The 13,208-nt window shown below is 41.7% G+C and overlaps 2 long non-coding RNA genes across 6 annotated transcripts in view; both read right to left on the minus strand.

Moving 5' to 3' along the window:
* LOC128846356 (uncharacterized) overlaps window positions 1–7,248 on the minus strand; it is an 83,991-nt gene extending 76,743 nt beyond the window's left edge. For all 4 annotated transcript variants that reach the window (XR_008446772.1, XR_008446771.1, XR_008446769.1 and 1 more), the window contains exon 1: window positions 7,155–7,248. This is a non-coding gene — a long non-coding RNA (uncharacterized LOC128846356). The remainder of the gene's footprint in view (window positions 1–7,154) is intronic.
* A 1-nt stretch (window position 7,249) lies between these two features.
* Window positions 7,250–11,097, minus strand: LOC128846357 (uncharacterized). Of its 2 annotated transcripts, none has more exons than XR_008446774.1 (3): window positions 10,929–11,097; window positions 10,458–10,616; window positions 7,250–7,318 (listed from the first exon to the last, which is right to left on the minus strand). It is a non-coding gene; the product is annotated as an uncharacterized LOC128846357 (long non-coding RNA). The 2 variants fall into 2 exon arrangements; XR_008446775.1 differs by lacking the exon at window positions 10,929–11,097 and adding an exon at window positions 10,814–10,922.
* Window positions 11,098–13,208: the final 2,111 nt, after the last annotated feature.

The following is a 13,208-nucleotide window of genomic DNA, read 5'->3' on the forward strand; positions in this document are numbered from 1 at the left end:
GGACTTACAAAAAACCTTTTAAAAGTATGCTACTTGAAACAACATATCTTTAGATTGAATGCAAGATAAAAGAAGATGTGAATTGATCTGCATATGCATCTATATCTGTACGGTATAAACACCCTAGAAGTTATGTGCTGCAAGGCCATGGAAAGAAAGCACTTGCATTACACAGACTCCTTAGCTTCAGAAAAATCACAGGACAAAAGCCACGTTGCTCTGTTGCACACAAACTGGCAAGAGGCACTTGAGAGTCTGAAAACTGGGGACAGATAAGGCGGCACAACTCCAAGTGCATAAGCTTCATGACAAAAATCGTTGCTCGCTCTCTGAACTGCTTTGCGAAGTCAGCGTTGGCTCCTTGCGTTCTCTTTCTCCTGCAGCAATGGAATTCTTCCATTAGACACTAAAGTCACACCCGACTCTTTGGATCATTTTGAACAACCCAGGCTATGTTGGGCCTACTCTCCTTCCTGTGCATGCTGAGCCATTTCTAGGAGCCATGCCAGGCTTCATGCCTGTGTAACACCAACAGACTGTGGGCGGGATTGAACCAGGAACCTCTGGAGCTGACAGCAGGATCGAACCGGGGACCTCTGGCACTTAGTGCATGAGCCAAAAGCCAACTGGCTGTTAGCTAAGGCTGTAGTGCAGACTCATTAATCTCTTTCTCTCTTACGTGGTCTCAGTGCCACTAGATGGGACAGAACACCACACCCGGGAGGTGTGTGGGTTACACATGCACTACACCAGCTAGATGTGGTTAGTACAGGTAGAAGTGAGTCAGATGTCCCATAAATGGCTTTGTAAAATCACTACAGACAAGGGTTTGGGCTTATCTTTAAAAAGCCTATTGTCCTGGAATGCCTGTGTATGGCTAATGCTACGCTGGATAAAATCTTGACTCCACTGAAGTCGATGGGAGTTTTGCCATTAATTTTAGGTGGAGCCAGGATTTCACTCTCTGTTTAACACAGTGCCATGGTAAACTGAAACATGTCAGTATATCATATATATTGTGGATACGTTTGTGTGGATGGGTTTGCAGTAGCGGTGAATGATATTTTACATAATAATACTTAGTAGTTAGCTATGCAGTGTTGTTGTAACCATGTCGGTCCCAAAATAAAAAATAATGGGAGATATTTAGATAATGGGCCAAATTCATTCGTGGGTCTACACACCATCTGAGTTAATGAATTTATATCAAGGACAAGTTTGATCCATTGCTAGTTAAGTGCTTAAAATACCAGCTCAATACTAGAGAGAGAAGGTGGGTGAGATAATATCTTTTATTGGACCAACTTCTGTTGATGAAAGAGACAACCTTGTCTCTCTAGTATTGAGCTGGTATTTTAAGCACTTAACTAGCAATGGATCAAACTTGTCCTTGATATAAGTTCATTAACTCAGATGGTGTTTAGACCCACGAATGAATTTGGCCCATTATCTGAACAAAACTTCAACAATTCTACAGAGATAAGTGCATAAATGTTATTCACCTTGTTTTGCAGATGGGGAAACCGAGGCAGAGAGTTTTAAATGACTTGACAAAGACCACACACGTGAGAGTGTCAGAGTCGATGATAGAAGTCAAGACTTCTAGATTTCCAGCGCCCTCCGTTAACCACTAGACTCCATTTCTCTATCAATAACCTTGTACAGTCCAATGGAAATACTTTTTTTAAATGTAGCTGTCCACTTTGAGAACCACTGCAAAACCAGGCTGCAAAGATTAACCCTACTATCATTCACTAAAAGGCAACAGCAACTGGTGTATTTAAAAGGCAGTTCTAAGCTTTCAGGGGGATCAAACAATAAGCAAATATATTTATCCTGACAGAGCACCCTCAGTCACTATTAGATACATGATGTGGTGGAACTATTTTTTTTTAAAATATATCCTAAGCAATTCATGCCATTTGCATTTGTCCTCAAACCTATGATGGGAGGTCCTGCTAACTGACCGAAAAGAGTAATTATCAGCTTGGGGCTCACAAAGGTTTCTTTCTTTCTTTCTTTCTTTCTTTCTTTCTTTCTTTCTTTCTTTCTTTCTTTCTTTCTTTCCAGGGCCTTCTCTTGCTCTGGGCCTAAACCAGTCCTGGGAAACACAAGGGAAGCCCTGCCCAGCTAGGCTGGTGTCAAAGGAAGGGAGAGATACTGCAGTGCAGTACTGATCTTTTCTGCAATCAGACGTGCAGACTAGTCCAAACCCTGAGTCAGCACAATTTCTTTTTTGATTGGTTGATCTGAGTAACATACTTTCAATTTATGCTAAAGTGGCAGCAATTAATACATTTCCCCCTCTCCCCGCCTTGCAAAAAACCTTTGAATCAAATGCACAAATCTCATCCCCAAAGTCACGCTCTGGTCCTAAATATTCTAAGGCTCTTTCATTTTTAATTTAGGGCATTAAAACAAAAATTTGCAATCCAGGCTATGCTCACTTTGATCGACTTGTGCTGCAGCAGCTAAAATATCTGTCCTGCAGGTCAATCTAATCATGCTTAATAGCAGTTTATTCTTCAACGCACCATTTTTCACATTGGGTCGACAGTTTTAAATGAGATTGCTGATGCACCCCTTTACTAATGCTTTTACCAGGGCCAGCACATGCTTTGAAATACTTGTGCAATAAAATGCTTTATTGCGCTTGATGAAAGCACTATTAAACTTGAATTGCAAACAGACTTTTTTTAGAAGGGGGTACTGAAATTTATTTGGCCACCTGCTCTAAATATATAAAATAATAATAATTATAATCACTTGCCATCAACATGAACAAACAAACAAAACCTAAACACCCACTGGGAAAATTGTACGTCACAAATCGTCCTTGTGCTCTCTTGAGTGTGTGCAAAATAGCCATTTTATACCCGGGGATGGTTTCGCTTACATGCGGAAAATTCATTTCTAAAATGGCTGGATTTTGTGAGGCATAGTATAGGAAAATTTTAACTAATTTGGTCCACTGGATTTACGGCTTTTATAATTCTCAAAGCTACTGTTTCCACAACTGGCATTTCACAATCCTCAATTTGCTATTTGGATGACAGCACCTGAATTTCCCATCTGGTTCCAATAGAATTACTTGCCTAACATGAACTGCGGAGGGATTCTTAGGAACAAACTTAGATTGGACTGGAAAAATGGGAACAAATCTCTCTTGTATAGAGAACAAAATGGAAATTACGTGAATCTTCATTTCAATTGATGAGTTCTGCAGGGATGGGGCCTGTTACAATTTTAATTAAAGAAAGAACTATCAACCAGGCAGTGAGAGTAGCCTAATGTTTTTACAAGGACCTGGGGCCCAATCCGTCTCCCACTGAAGTTGATGGCAGGCTCCCCCTTCCTTTAACTTGGATGGGCACAGGACCGGAGCTCAACTTTTGATGTTCACTCAGTACCATATGCTTTTCATTCTCGTGTGCTCTCCATGAGGCTGTGTTAAGAAGCACAGAGATGGAATCATAGAATCAAAGGGTTAGAAGGGACCGCAAAGGTCATTTGCATTGTTACAGGGAAGCAAGTGGGGACAAGAGGGAATTGTAATGGACGTCAGCAAAGTTAAGATCCAGATTTGGGCATTTAGCAGAGCTACAGCAGAAGGCCTCATCGCTGAGCTATACTCTACCGTATGCTGCTCCTTAAAGCACATCACCCCATGCCTTTATCTCCCCTCCACTCATTTTCCTTCTGCCAAGATATTAAAATACCGCAAAGACGTCGCTTAAAATTATAGCTTCCAAAATATTTACATAAAAATAAATCTGAATGCTTAGTTACTTCCTAATATTAGTAATTCCATAGGATTAACAAGCCTATTAATTTAAAGAGGGAAAAAGTAGGTAAAAATGGTATTAGGAATGCAGGTACCTATTGTAAATCAGAACCAGTGTCCCTAAGCACAAGAGCAACACTAAGCATCGGAAAAGTTTTAGTGAAACCTGAGCTGGGAGGAAAATGGTAGCAATAGAAAGGTAAAATTTGTTTTCTATCTGTGACACTGAGAATCTCTCTCATTTTTAATTCCGTGGATCAGGATAATGTAGGTGATTTACAATAAGGGGAAGCTGCAACCAAGCCTATGATCTGTAGTTTTACTGCTCAGTTAAATATATTTTCATAACACTAGTGCTTTTATTTAAACATGCAGTGTCGTTGTAGCTGCGTCAGTCCCAGGATATTAGAGACACGAGGTGGATGAGGTAATCTCTTTTATTGGACCAACTTCTGTTGGTCCAATAAAAGAGATTACCTCATCACACCTTGTCTCTTTATTTAAACACAACCTCTTTAATGTCAAACATGGACTTTGTCTGGGGAAGGAGCTGCTGCCTCTGTGAGATGGCTTAGCGGGTTCGGATGTCTTCCCCGTGTAATTCCACCAGTGGCCGCTGCCTTCGTTGGTGGAATTGCAGACTAGGCAAATTTTGTCAGGACATTGCTTCCCTGCTTACTAAATGATTTGGTGTTTGGGGAATGATGGGCTCCTCCCCACATCTACTGCAACAAGGGAAATATTTTTTTAAAACGCGCCTGGTTAAGCAGCTTGGGGGCCCCTAGCGAAATGCATATCAGCAGGTGAAGAACATGAGTCTCCTCACTCCCCCTCCCCATACAGGGAATCTGTCATTCATGCCAAAAGGTCATCCCTTCTGGCAGAAAAACCATAACAGTTTATTGTGGGGACTTGCACCTGTTGCAGGCTCCCAAGGGCCTGTCAGGAGTGGGATTCTCCTAAAGAGCAAAGATCACATGATTTAAAAAAATACCAAGGCCAGAAGGACCACACCCCTTTGAACTATAACAGGGGCTCTTTCTGGTCCCTTACATGTATCTCAGCCCTACACGGTGGAAATGAAGTTAGCTCAGTTTCACTTTCATTCAGTGTAAAGTCTTTTTTTTTAAGGAAACTTTGTCAATAAAAAGATTTTCACTTGTCTTAGTCAGCTACAATTAAACCCTTTCTGCCTTTCTATAGCATTTACTATTAAAAAAAATTAATATCTACTGAATAATATATGGTATAAAACCTCAGTGGTATGCAGCCTGCCTTTTCTAACCAGTTATTCATGAACTCCTGCTTATAGTTAAATCCCCTTTAGCATACATATAACAAGTGACAATGGTGCTTGCCTTGAATAGAATAAGGACTTTTGCAAAATCCAAATTCAGTATCTCGCTCACTCTTCTGGGCCATTAGAACATGCAACGCTCTACTAATTCCAAAACCAAATATCTGTTGGTTGCTTGACCACCCCCAGCCTATGGATAGCAAGTTGCCAGGACTCTATCAAAGGAGATGTTAGCAGTAAAGCGAATCGAAGGTGGTGTTAACCAGCAGGCAAATCATTCTATTAAAGCAAAATGTTTCAGGTTAATTTCCAATAGCACCACTAGTTGAGATTTGGTTAACTTTGGGGGAGGAAAAATACTTTTGATGAAGTTTAAAACAAAACAAAAAATCTGTGTTAGGCACTTTTGTGGGGAGGCGGGTTGGGTTTGGAAGTGCGAGGATACTTTTCGAATGAAATCGCTAAACAAATAAGGGATTACTTCTACATATGTCCAATATCCAATATATAGCGCTATTTTCTTTCGTCCTGATTCACTTCTTAAACCATTATTTCAGAAGAGCAGAAAAATAACCAAATGCATTTTGTTGTACAGTGTAAAAAAAAATGTTTAAAAGCCTAATAAGACTTCCCGAATTCAAGCCTGCTAATTTTATTATTCTTTTGGGGGAAATATATGCACATATTTAGGGCTGCTTGTGCTTTAGCTACGTTTAAATTGTTTTGATGGCTGTTAATTGAATTCATCATAAAGACGATTAGGATATCTTTTCCTGCTGCTTTTAAACATGAGAACTTAGTTTGTACATTAATGTAGAGCTAAAATACTGCACAGCTAAGGCAGAATCATTGTATTCTCTCTCTCTCTCTCTCTCTCTCTCTCTCTGTCCCCTCTATTCTCCTATCCAATCCCTTTCTCTCTTTTCTCAATTTCAAGCTCAGTCTGCTTTGCTGGCATCTAGTCTACTTTTTTTGAGGTGGGGGGGGGAGGTACAAACAAATAAAAAACAGCAGTTGGCCTCTACCCTTGTTAAAAAACACAAGTGGACAGCAAGCTTTCTTCTGGCGTTGCCTTTCAAAGCCCATGCCGCAGTCAGCATATTGAATATTTAATGTCCTGATGAGCATTTCCACCTGCTGACACAGGCAAAGTGACAGAACAATACACGCACTGGAACAAGATCATCAATAGACTCCCCGGTCAGTCTGCCATGTCAGGCATTTAAACAAATTTCTGTCTGTCCTTCTCCCTTTTTTTACATTGGGTCACACATTGCTCCACTGAGAATGATCCCCACCTGAAATACATACTTCTTTACATTCCATAGCTTGCCAGGTTCATATGGGCATATAAAGAAGTATGTCTCTCAAGCAGGTAGTTTCAATATGTGCATTTATATGTTCACAGGAGAAAACAGCGCTGATTCAGAATTCACATCCCAAGAGTGTTCAGTTAAGGCTCAATTTAAAATAGCAGAGTTTCTCTTTCCTCCGGCAACACACACGCACACTTTCCCCACCTCAGACTAATCTCCGATCATCCATAGCTGCTCCCCTGCAGGTTTCTGATTTTTTGTCACCGAGAATAGAAATGGACACTACATTGGACAAAAAGTCTGAGCAATCTGGCAATTTGCCCCGGACAATGCTTCATTTTCACATAAATGGGATGGGGGGCTGTGGGGGGAAGCAAAAGAAAACAGAAATCCCATCCAGTTCACCTGAAAAGTAGATATTTCATTTGAAATCCGAAACTTTCAACTACGAAAAAAAATCAGAGAAATCTCTCTCTCTCTATATATATATCTTACTGGAGGGATTTCTTTTCTTTTTTCTCCAAAGCCACTAGAAAAAAAAACCCTGAATTGTTTCCATCCCAGGATTTAGAAACAACCGCAGCCAATTTGGGGTATATACCACCCAAAAAAATCAGATGTCTGGTAGATAACTTACAAATCAACACCAAGCTTGCCTGTTCCATTCGCCAGGGTTAGAAAAGTCATCAGTTACAGACAAAGAATTGCTTTTATCAATTAGTTGGGGTTAAAACATAAGAAGAAGAAAGGATCTTACCTAGAGACTCCAGAGATTTTTCCTTTGCAGGTCATTGTAAGGGAAACACTACCTTGCAGATACGAAACCCCGAAAAGAAATGACATGCCTTTTGGGGCTTTAAAAATTTTTTTTAAATGTCATCCAGTTGAACTCCATGACAGCTGAAGATGCCTGTAACATACCTGCAGATATGCAAAATAAAAAACAGAATGGGGCAGCCAAAGGTAGATGCCAGAAAGCATAGGCCAGAGTGGAAGTCTGCAAGTTACTCCTCAAGCAACTCCTCTGCATGCGTGTGGGGTGTGTGTGTGTGTGTGTATGGCTCTTTCTCCTGTTTGCATTAGTCAGTCGGTCTCTTTTTTTTTCTTTCTCTCTCTCTCTCTCTCTCTCTCTCGCTCTTCTCCCTCGTTGCCTCACAGCCACTCTGAGCTTTAAAGCTCCCCTAACAATGTGGTCCGAGTGGCAGTGCTGAAAATGATGATTGTACTGAATACGAGACTATTATGGGCAGGCTTTAGGCATCAAGCAAACCAGGAGGTCACACGGGGCGCTTAATGCTCATTCAGCATTGCTGTAATGGTATGCTTAGCTTGTCCACTCACCTGCTTCATTTGACTGCTACCCCTAGCCCGAGCCGGCAGATCAATACCAATTTACAGGCAAATGCAGAATGGCTGCCTTAGTGTTAATGAATTTTACCGTTTCTCACAGTCTTCTAATGAACCCTTTAAAGAGGGTTTAAGTAAACTTAGCAAGTGGCAAACTAAGCACTTTGGAATACTTAATTGTATCGATGTTTTTCCACTGCATTTTAGAATATAACTGTGAACTGGGAAGTAAATATTTCCCAGTTCCCAGTCAACTTGTATCACCACCAAAAAGAAACAGAGCGGTCCCACTATGCCAGTGTTTCGGAAGGTTAATTACTGTGAAGCCCTGGAAGTCACTTTACTCCTGCCGTGTTACACTGCTCACGTGCTTTAGTCTGATTTTGTTTAACATCTTTTTTTGATTCCTTTTTGTTTGTTTGACTTATCACTTATTGTTATTTGTCTAATTTAAAGGCAAATTTCAACCTTTTGGGACTAAAGAAAAGAGAGATGGACCTGTAACACTATCAGAATGCACAACTGCAGGGAAATTAAGGCAGGAGAGAGAACTAGACACACCAATAGTGTGAATGAACATCTGATTGCTCTGATTTCAGGAAAAATCAGACACTCAGGGAGAGTTTTCCATGGCCGAGACATTCAGTTGAATTTTGTTTTCCCTTGTCCCAACAACAGTAAATGTAAGTGTGGGAAGAAGGATGGTTACTTAATTTCTTCGATCTCTAAAACATTTGTAATCGACATATCATTAGCTTTCCCTAAATAAATGTTGATGTATGCTCTCCTGTACAGTCCCAAACTTTTGAAGATGAATTGGACACCAACTAAAGGATAATAAGGAGAATCTTGCATAAGGTATTTAAAAGTAATGGGTTTAAAACTAAAGATTAGGAAAAGAACCCCTATCTAATGACTTATAAAAGTCAAGGCAAGTTTATCCAGTCTTGCTGAGGACAGCAAGTGGCAGTTGGTTTTATACTAGTAACACCTGGGTGGAAGTGTATTTCATTTTTGTTAATTCACTTTCAGGGTCTTCATGGAAATTCATGTTTTCCAAAAATGCCCTTTTTAATTTTTTTGGCATAGTAAAAAATATCCGCACCCCTGTTTTACATTTCGTCAGGTCGTGTTGTGTTCCAGTTACCCAACTTTCCCTCCCTCATCTGAGCTGGTTTAACTGTCTGTTGATTCATTCAGAGTGGAAAATGTTGCATGCTGATTGGGGGCATACAAATCTTGGGAAAGGGAAATCCTAAATTGTTGGTGTCATTTGACAAAAGAGGAGTGCAGAGATGAGGAGCTGATGAAAGCAAGGAAGACAGCCTGAGCTAATGGAAGTGAAGTTAAATGTGGGAGGGGAGAGTACGAAGGGGGGGGAGGGATGACATGTGTTCATGCTCACAGGGCTTTCCTCCTTTGCCTCAGACTCTATGTATTTGTCTAGTCATTTTACAGAATTCGGTCTGCAGCTGGACAGCACCGAACTTTTTGGAGCTGCAAAGAATGGGAGATGCAGGAGAAGGTCTTTATTCATGGGGGCAGTGGGGAGAAGTGAGAAAGGAAGTTGAAATGAGGTGGAAGTTTGTGTTAGTTCCAGCCAAGCCCGCCCGCAATCCATTCTGAACAGTTTAGATTCAATTGAGTCACTTTCCAAAAAATGTCTGAGGCATAGACGATATCATCAGTTCAGGAGAAACCCAGCAATTAAAATGACAGCACAAATCAAGGATTTCTGACTATACAATTACACATGATTGTACGTTCTTCAATCTCTAATACACACACACACACACACACACACACACACACACACACGTAGGCATACTATATATACACAGATATAATATATATTGTATTCACATAATATATATTACATATTACATATCTTTATATAATGTGTATATGTAGTATATATATACACACACACTATGCAATATATCTCTACTGTGCGTATATATATAGATATTTATCATTATATGTGTGTGCATGGGTGTGTGCATATATACACCACTATAATAAAAAATGTAATGACCACAGTCAGCTCTTTGCTTCAGAAGCAAGAATAGTCAATTGGCACATGAAGTGTAACCTGCATTTTAAATTCCTTGCAGTGAAAATATAACTTCTCTTCCTCTGACTTTCCTTTTCTGATTGTCCATAACCCACATGTCTGTAATTAATACTCGCTACTCAGCATTTCAATGGTTAATCACCGCAGTGTTGAGATCATGGCAACTTAGGGTAAGTTTAAACACATTTCAGCGTTGCTCTTGTTGGTATTATTTCAGCTCGCAGCTACTGGGTATTAAAAAAAAAAGATTCCCCCAGGTGTCATTAGCCAGCCCATATCAGTATTAGGCATTTAAGGCTGGTTTAACCTTGCAAAATGATTGCATGTCCAAGTTCTGACATTTCAGTTCAGATTATTCTAGTCCAGGGCTTTAGCTTGTGCTGCAGTTTGTTTTTTTTTTAAAATGCGGAGTATGCCACAGCAGAACAAGAAAAAAAAGGTCTCCTAACCCACCCACATATTAAAACACACATTCTGTACACAAACACACAGTCAACAGAGCAGAGGCACACATTGAAGTCCCTGGGCCAGTTTGATGGGCACCGAGTCCTGCATTAGCCAGGAAAGTGTTTAAAAACAAGCTGAGCTGGTGCAGTTAAAAGAGAGACAGATAGGAGAGGGGGGGAAAAAAAGACATACCAGTTAGAAGATTCTGTTGCAGCAGTGGAGTCACCAGAGCACTAGCTGAAAGCTGAATCAGCTTTCGAGAGTTAGGGATGCATAGAGGAGGGTCATGGAATCACAAGGTAATAATGCGCTTCATGCTGCAGCCGTCAGCCTTCTCCTTAGAGCCAATCTCTAATGCAGGAAGGGAAAAAGAGAGCAGGCCCCGTAATAGTATTAGCCCTCACTTGGAGAGAAAAAAAATTATGAGGCAACCCCCCCCCATACACACCCCCTCCAACAAGCACCACTACAACTCAATCCCTCCTGCTGCATCGCAGGCTTGGGGGGGGGGGGGAGGGAAGGGAAGGAGGGAGAGCTTTAAAGCTTACAGCTAAGGCTAAGACACAGCGCTAGAGAGAGAGAGCACTGAAGAGCACAGGCAGAATAGAAGGTTGAAGCAGGAGTTAAGGAGAGGCAACCTTCCATGCTCAGCTTGCCGCACACCTTGATGCATAATGGCTGTGTCTGCAGAAGTCTCCCATCTCCCGCCCTTCCTCTCTTCTCTCCCCCCCCCCCCGTGCCCCTCCAAAGGGTCAGCCTGAGGTAGAGGTCAGGATGCAACCAAGAGCACGCATGCAAAAAAAAAAGGGGGGGCTGCTGCACAGAGTCTGGGGGGGCGGGGGGAAACCTCTGATCAGGAAACGAGTCCACCTTTCCAGTGCTTATATACCCAGCTAAGCATCTGAAACATGCACTCCCAGGCAAGTGGCCCCTTTTCATGCCATTGCCTCCCTGACCATATTTAGTCAACCCTGGCAAAAAATAGCCTGTCAGCTGGAGACGGCCGAGCAGGGAGTATTTGGAGTTCAATCACTTCTCTCAGCCCATTGACTACGAGTCCTGCAGGGTCCTGACTCTGCCCTTTTCTTTTTTTTTTTTTTTTAACCCTCAGCTATTTTTAGCTAGGCCAAATAGAGAGCCAGCTCATCTTACCCCTCTCTGCCTGTCCCAAGGTTTCACCAGGCCCAGACTATGTATGGTAAGCGCTGTTGTTGAAAGACAGAGACAGAGACCATGTCCATTCCGAAAGACCTTTGTCTCCCCTCAGGGTCTTCGGTTGGGTTTGGGGGGGAGGGGTTGCCTCTCTTTCTTCGGTTCCTTTTTTTCCTCCCTGGCGGAAACCTATCCGGAAGAGGAGGTGGGGGAAAGAAGTTGAAAGGCTATTGATTCTTACCTTAAAGAGAGAAGAGCCGTGATTCAAAAGCACCACATTAAGACAGACTCCCCGACTGTGAGATCCCAGGCACTTCACCGGCTGGCCGAGTCTCTCTCCATTCTGACCCTTTCCGGGCTGCTGGCCCCCGGGGAGCGTGCACTATCTGTTCCTCACGTTGGGGAATGTGAGTAAGCTCAACTTTAAGCCGGGGAAAGTCAACCACAAAGGGTGCCCTGTTAATGCATGTAATAACTGAACAAGCTGGTATCTCTCAGGGTTTTTGTTCATGCTAGTTTTTTGGCCCCAATGAAAAGTCATCATCCTCGTTAATTGAAGGTGAGGTACTTACACAAAATGTGAGCAGGTTGCATTGACTTGCTCTCCTGAAGTGAGGGAAGCAAGTGGGTGATCTGAGATTTCAGGGCCCCTTATAAGATCCAGTTTTTAAAAAGATCAATATGAGGATAGGACCAGGTCACCTTGGGGAGAAAACATAAATAATGATAAATGTGACTCTGCCTGTTCCTAATGAATCTGCCTTGTTTGTTTGCAAGCAAAACCCCAAATCTGGACTTTTCACTCATCTAATGATCCTCTTCCTCCTCCCACTTCCCCCATGCACAATTACATTTCACTTAGCAGCTCTGTATAATTCAGACTTGGCTCTAAAGGACATGCCACTTTTTCACACCCGGAATGGATCATAAAGGCTCCTCTGGGATCAGTCTCCGTTGTGTGATTTGGAATTGAATTTGATAACATCTCACATGAGTCGAACCCATGATTCTGAAAACCATCCATGAAAAAACAGAAATGTACCTGTACCTGCAGTATGATGGGCCCGATCCTGCAAGGTGCTGAACTCCCTCAGTTCCCATGGCAGTGAGACGGCTGGCACCAGGCAGGAAGTGCTTGGCACCTTGCAATGTCAAGCCCCATATCCTGCCATAGGAAAAAGGGAATGAGGATCAGGTGACTTACTCCACCTTTTATTCATTATCATAATAGCATCAGTGGAGATTTCTAACCTACAGGTAAATAAAAATATATGCAATTAATAGTACCCCGTAACGATCTAACAACTTTAAAGGTTGCTTAATAACCCATTTAATAGAAGCAGCAGAAACCCATACAGTTATGCAGCAATTGTAAATGCTTTATATTATTGATCCTAATAGATATCCTCAATTGATGTTGTTGATGAGAGGCTATAAGAAAATACTATTCAGAGACTGTTGTGTTTGTAGGTAGCTGATAGCTTTTAACCTACCCTGCACTCACCTGAACTGATATGAGGTGCTGAACATCTGCTCTGAGGTCCTGAACATACCTCCATTCCTATTGACTTCAATGCTTGGTAATGCTCAGGGTCACGCTCAAAAGCATTTCTTCCTGAGGAACCCAGCACATTTCATACAGAGATGAATTATTAGTTAAAATTTGAGTGATGAGCTACACAGGGTCAAATTCTTCTCTAAGTCACATTAATGCAGCCTCATTGCCTTCAATGGCTTGTGCCGTAAAGGTGAGATAATAGGAGAGAGGCCAAGACTAACATGTGTGGCTGA

Source organism: Malaclemys terrapin, chromosome 12, assembly GCF_027887155.1.
Source record: "Malaclemys terrapin pileata isolate rMalTer1 chromosome 12, rMalTer1.hap1, whole genome shotgun sequence".
NCBI lineage: Eukaryota > Metazoa > Chordata > Testudines > Emydidae > Malaclemys > Malaclemys terrapin.